The following is a 6,068-nucleotide window of genomic DNA, read 5'->3' as shown; positions in this document are numbered from 1 at the left end:
ATATTGTGCCATGTGTGACGCACACAGAGGCTTGACAGAGGTAACGCTAATGAATTATGTACTGGGTGGGGCTGGTCAGGTGTAACCTAACCTAGGGCTAACACATAGAGTTAGTTAGAGGGCACAAAGAGGTACATAGAGGTTTGGATATATGTGCCTTCTGTCCAACTCTATGGGCTGTCATCCATTCAGGTGGAGAACAAAGTAGTGAAGAAGAGGATTCTGAACGACCCCGTGGCCTATCCGGAGAAGTTCAGTGAGAAAGCCAAGTCCATCTGCGAGGCGCTGCTGTGCAAGACGGTGGACCAGAGGCTGGGCTTCAAGAACGGGTCCTGCGACGAGCTCCGAGCGCACCCCTTCTTCAGCGAACTCAACTGGATGAAACTGAACGAAGGTGCGGCCTGCATCACTGGGGCTACGTCCAAAATGGCACCCTATAATCTGTTGGTCCTGGTCTAAAGTAGTGCACTATATAGGGCCCTGGTCTAAAGTAGTGCACTATATAGGGCCCTGGTCTAAAGTAGTGCACTATATAGGGCCCTGGTCTAAAGTAGTGCACTATATAGGGCCCTGGTCTAAAGTACAGTGCCTTGCGAAAGTATTCGGCCCCCTTGAACTTTGCGACCTTTTGCCACATTTCAGGCTTCAAACATAAAGATATAAAACTGTATTTTTTTGTGAAGAATCAACAACAAGTGGGACACAATCATGAAGTGGAACGACATTTATTGGATATTTCAAACTTTTTTAACAAATCAAAAACTGAAAAATTGGGCGTGCAAAATTATTCAGCCCCTTTACTTTCAGTGCAGCAAACTCTCTCCAGAAGTTCAGTGAGGATCTCTGAATGATCCAATGTTGACCTAAATGACTAATGATGATAAATACAATCCACCTGTGTGTAATCAAGTCTCCGTATAAATGCACCTGCACTGTGATAGTCTCAGAGGTCCGTTAAAAGCGCAGAGAGCATCATGAAGAACAAGGAACACACCAGGCAGGTCCGAGATACTGTTGTGAAGAAGTTTAAAGCCGGATTTGGATACAAAAAGATTTCCCAAGCTTTAAACATCCCAAGGAGCACTGTGCAAGCGATAATATTGAAATGGAAGGAGTATCAGACCACTGCAAATCTACCAAGACCTGGCCGTCCCTCTAAACTTTCAGCTCATACAAGGAGAAGACTGATCAGAGATGCAGCCAAGAGGCCCATGATCACTCTGGATGAACTGCAGAGATCTACAGCTGAGGTGGGAGACTCTGTCCATAGGACAACAATCAGTCGTATATTGCACAAATCTGGCCTTTATGGAAGAGTGGCAAGAAGAAAGCCATTTCTTAAAGATATCCATAAAAAGTGTTGTTTAAAGTTTGCCACAAGCCACCTGGGAGACACACCAAACATGTGGAAGAAGGTGTTCTGGTCAGATGAAACCAAAATTGAACTTTTTGGCAACAATGCAAAACGTTATGTTTGGCGTAAAAGCAACACAGCTGAACACACCATCCCCACTGTCAAACATGGTGGTGGCAGCATCATGGTTTGGGCCTGCTTTTCTTCAGCAGGGACAGGGAAGATGGTTAAAATTGATGGGAAGATGGATGGAGCCAAATACAGGACCATTCTGGAAGAAAACCTGATGGAGTCTGCAAAAGACCTGAGACTCGGACGGAGATTTGTCTTCCAACAAGACAATGATCCAAAACATAAAGCAAAATCTACAATGGAATGGTTCAAAAATAAACATATCCAGGTGTTAGAATGGCCAAGTCAAAGTCCAGACCTGAATCCAATCGAGAATCTGTGGAAAGAACTGAAAACTGCTGTTCACAAATGCTCTCCATCCAACCTCACTGAGCTCGAGCTGTTTTGCAAGGAGGAATGGGAAAAAATTTCAGTCTCTCGATGTGCAAAACTGATAGAGACATACCCCAAGCGACTTACAGCTGTAGTCGCAGCAAAAGGTGGCGCTACAAAGTATTAACTTACGGGGGCTGAATAATTTTGCACGCCCAATTTTTCAGTTTTTGATTTGTTAAAAAAGTTTGAAATATCCAATAAATGTCGTTCCACTTCATGATTGTGTCCCACTTGTTGTTGATTCTTCACAAACAAATACAGTTTTATATCTTTATGTTTGAAGCCTGAAATGTGGCAAAAGGTCGCAAAGTTCAAGGGGGCCGAATACTTTCGCAAGGCACTGTACACACATTAACCAAGATACATACAGTACCCAATATATACACATTAACCAATATACACACATTAACCAATATACACACATTACCCAAAATACATACATTACCCAATATACACATTACCCAATATACACACATTACCCAATATACACACATTACCCAATATACACACATTACCCAATATACACACATTACCCAAAATACATACATTACCCAATATACACATTACCCAATATACACACATTACCCAATATACACACATTACCCAATATACCAACATTACCCAATATACACATTACTCAATATACACACATTACCCAATATATATACATTACCCAATTTACACACATTACCCAATATACCAACATTACCCAATATACACACATTACCCAATATATATACATTACCCAATTTACACACATTACCCAATATACCAACATTACCCAATATACACATTACTCAATATACACACATTACCCAATATACACACATTACCCAATATACACATTACCCAATATACACACATTACCCAATATACACACATTACCCAATATACCAACATTACCCAATATACACATTACTCAATATACACACATTACCCAATATATATACATTACCCAATTTACACACATTACCCAATATACCAACATTACCCAATATACACATTACTCAATATACACACATTACCCAATATACACACATTACCCAATATACACACATTACCCAATATATACACATTACCCAATTTACACACATTACCCAATATATACACATTACCCAATATACACACATTACCCAATATACACACATTACCCAATATACACACATTACCCAATATACACACATTACCCAATATACACACATTACCCAATATACACACATTAACCAATGTACACACATTACCCAATATATACACATTGCCCAATATACACACATTACCCAATATACACACATTACCCAATATACCAACATTACCCAATATACACATTACTCAATATACACACATTACTCAATATACACACATTACCCAATATACACACATTACCCAATATACACACATTACCCAATATACACATTACTCAATATACACACATTACCCAATATACACACATTACCCAATATACACACATTATCCAATATATACACATTACCCAAGATACACACATTACCCAATATACACACATTACCCAATATACACACATTACCCAATATACACACATTAACCAATGTACACACATTACCCAATATACACACATTACCCAATATACACACATTACCCAATATACACACATTAACCAATGTACACACAGTACCCAATATATACACATTACCCAATATACACACATTACCCAATATACACACATTACCCAATATACACACATTACCCAATATACACACATTACCCAATATACACACATTAACCAATGTACACACATTACCCAATATATACACATTACCCAATATACCAACATTACCCAATATACACATTACTCAATATACACACATTACCCAAAATACACACATTACCCAATATACACACATTACCCAATATACACATTACTCAATATACACACATTACCCAATATACACACATTACCCAATATACACACATTATCCAATATATACACATTACCCAAGATACACACATTACCCAATATACACACATTACCCAATATACACACATTACCCAATATACACACATTAACCAATGTACACACATTACCCAATATACACACATTACCCAATATACACACATTACCCAATATACACACATTAACCAATGTACACACATTACCCAATATACACACATTACCCAATACACACATTACCCAATATACACACATTACCCAATATACACATTACCCAATATACACACATTACCCAATACACACATTACCCAATATACACACATTACCCAATATACACATTACCCAATATACACATTACCCAATATATACACATTACCCAATATATACACATTACCAAATATACACACATTTGTCATCCTTTGATTAAATCTTATTCAAACCCATAATAACCAAAGCAGCTAAACTTCATTTCAAACTGTAAATCAACACAACTGACATGTGGCCAGTTTCCCATGAACAGTCCCATGACTGTCTGGATGAGGTGTTGTGTTCCTCAGTCCCATGACTGTCTGGATGTGGTGTTGTGTTCCTCAGTCCCATGACTGTCCGGATGTGGTGTTGTGTTCCTCAGTCCCCATGACTGTCTGGATGTGGTGTTGTGTTCCTCAGTCCCCATGACTGTCTGGATGTGGTGTTGTGTTCCTCAGTCCCCATGATCAGTCCCATGACTCTCTAGATGTGGTGTTGTGTTCCTCAGTCCCATGACTGTCTGGATGTGGTGTTGTGTTCCTCAGTCCCCATGACTGTCTAGATGTGGTGTTGTGTTCCTCAGTCCCCATGACTGTCTGGGTGTGGTGTTGTGTTCCTCAGTCCCCATGACTGTCTGGATGTGGTGTTGTGTTCCTCAGTCCCATGACTGTCTAGATGTGGTGTTGTGTTCCTCAGTCCCCATGACTGTCTGGATGTGGTGTTGTGTTCCTCCAGTCCCATGACTGTCTAGATGTGGTGTTGTGTTCCTCAGTCCCATGATCAGTCCCATGACTGTCTGGATGTGGTGTTGTGTTCCTCAGTCCCATGACTGTCTAGATGTGGTGTTGTGTTCCTCAGTCCCATGATCAGTCCCCATGACTGTCTGGATGTGGTGTTGTGTTCCTCAGTCCCCATGACTGTCTAGATGTGGTGTTGTGTTCCTCAGTCCCCATGATCAGTCCCCATGACTGTCTGGATGTGGTGTTGTGTTCCTCAGTCCCATGACTGTCTGGATGTGGTGTTGTGTTCCTCATCCCATGACTGTCTGGATGTGGTGTTGTGTTCCTCAGTCCCCATGACTGTCTGGATGTGGTGTTGTGTTCCTCAGTCCCATGACTGTCTAGATGTGGTGTTGTGTTCCTCAGTCCCATGACTGTCTAGATGTGGTGTTGTGTTCCTCAGTTCCCCATGACTGTATGGATGTGGTGTTGTGTTCCTCAGTTCCCGTGATCAGTCCCATGACTGTCTAGATGTGGTGTTGTGTTCCTCAGTTCCCCATGACTGTCTAGATGTGGTGTTGTGTTCCTCAGTTCCCCATGACTGTCTGGATCTGGTGTTGTGTTTCTCCGACAGGGATCCTGGTGCCTCCGTTTGTTCCCGACTCCAAGACGGTCTACGCCAAGGATCTGGACGCCGTCGGAGCTTTCTCAACAGTGAAGGGAGTCACCCTGGACGACCCCGACAAGGAGTTCTTTGACGAGTTCGCCTCGGGGAACATCCCCATTCCCTGGCAGGAGGAGATGATCGAGACGGGGATCTACGGGGAGCTGAACCTCTGGGGGGTCGGGGGGGCGCTGTCTCCCCAACGACTTGCGCAGGGAGAGCATCCTGGAACAGCCCCCGAAGTCCTCCACCTGCTGCCTGTCATAGATCAGAGGTCAAGGGGTAGGGAACATGGATCTCTTTGGTTGCGTTCCCCTGCTCAGACGTTGCATGCATCAGCCAATGGCTGCGTGCCACATCATCGACCGTGGCATCGACTGACAGATAACATATAATGTGGGTAGCTGATACTGTAAGTAAAATACCAATCCAGGCGTTGTCAGAATCTGGCAGTTATCAGCAACGCCTGGGCACGGGAACGCCCCCTTTATGAATATCATTACTAGGAAGGATATCATTGGCCGGCCGAGTGAGGGAGAATGGTGTCGGGCCAATGGCAGAGATGTGGTCACGAAGGAGGCGGGTGGATTTAATGGAATGGGATGGGTTGTAAAATGATGCAATGTTTATTTAGTTTATTATATATTA

General features: G+C 42.2%; 1 pseudogene; it reads left to right on the top strand.

The window, feature by feature from the left end:
- LOC139399567 (rhodopsin kinase GRK1-like) overlaps positions 1-5,801 on the top strand; it is a 14,044-nt pseudogene extending 8,243 nt beyond the window's left edge.
- Positions 5,802-6,068: the final 267 nt, after the last annotated feature.

Source organism: Oncorhynchus clarkii, unplaced genomic scaffold (genome assembly GCF_045791955.1).
Source record: "Oncorhynchus clarkii lewisi isolate Uvic-CL-2024 unplaced genomic scaffold, UVic_Ocla_1.0 unplaced_contig_1615_pilon_pilon, whole genome shotgun sequence".
NCBI classification, from domain to species: domain Eukaryota; kingdom Metazoa; phylum Chordata; class Actinopteri; order Salmoniformes; family Salmonidae; genus Oncorhynchus; species Oncorhynchus clarkii.
This window is presented reverse-complemented; position numbering and strand designations above follow the sequence as displayed.